Below are 1,270 nucleotides of genomic sequence, written 5' to 3' on the forward strand. Positions count from 1 at the left end.
CGTGGATTAATCATTCCATGGTCGCTATTAGAAGAATAGGTTCTTCACTCAGTTTGATTCACTAACAAAAAAGGAAAGTATCCACGTGTTTGTTGTTTTACGATTACCTCACATTTTGTTACGTGATAATAAAATTATATCAGAGTTCCTCACCACAGGTCTGAGCCATTTCAAGTGAAGTTCGATTCACAAACGAACCGGAGTTCATTATTCTACTAAAACAAACCTTGTGACCAGTACGGGTATCAAACCCACGATCTTGGCGTTATTACCACCGCACTCTAACCAACTGAGTTAACCGGCCTCAGTTACCAATCACATGATTTTTATTGATAAAACTGTGCAACAGCAGCTTACGGTGATATAGCACCGCTAAACCGGAGCAGTACTTTAGAGCGCTTGTCAGTGTGACAGCGGCACCGAGGTGCGGGAAAGGGGACTGAGGCCATCTGTCCGGCTGTTCACTGTCCCGCAGTTATTCGGCACAAGTCTCAGTTCTGTCAAGTGGCCAGAAACTTGAGGCCCCTGATTTCCCTCACTCTACTGCTGGTTGTTTTCTCCCGTGAGTGCTATAATTCTGAGAGTATCACTGTTCCTGCGTCGCACTTATTCTCTCTGCAATGTCAGTGACAGGAGATTTCACAATATTTTTTCTTCTGTGGTTTATCTTTTACAGTTATCGAGGCCGATGTGTTGCTGACAAAGCCGCTTTCTATAACTGGGCAAACCGGCCAGGTCCTGAGACTGACCTGCGAACACATCGGGTTTGATCTCAGCAGCAACCACATGAGCTGCCATCTTGTCTAACAAATCCAAAAGAGTGTTTCGATGAGATAACGGAGAGGGTGGGTGAAGGGATCGCAGTTGATGTAGTTTATATGGACTTTCAAAAGGTATTTGACAAAGTGCCGCATGAAAGTCATGTAAGATAGAAGCCCGTGGTATAAAAGCGACGGTGGCAGCGGATCCAGAACGGTCCGGGAGACAGAAAGCAGAGAGTGGTGGTGAACGGCTGCTTTTCTGACTGGAGGGAAGTGTACAGTGATGTCCCCCAGGGATCGGTATTAGGACCACAGCTCTTCTTAGCAAACATGAATGACCTGGGCATAGCAAGTACCATTTCCAAGTTTGCAGACAATGCAAAGTTAGGTAGGGTAGTAAACAGTCAAAAGGATAGTAGCCAACTGCAAAAAGTCAAGACAGAATGGTACAATGGGCGACACATGGCAGATGACTTTCATTGTGGAGAAATGAGAGGTAATGCATTTTG

This window comes from Callorhinchus milii, unplaced genomic scaffold (assembly GCF_018977255.1).
Source record: "Callorhinchus milii isolate IMCB2004 unplaced genomic scaffold, IMCB_Cmil_1.0 Scaffold38, whole genome shotgun sequence".
Lineage (NCBI taxonomy): Eukaryota > Metazoa > Chordata > Chondrichthyes > Chimaeriformes > Callorhinchidae > Callorhinchus > Callorhinchus milii.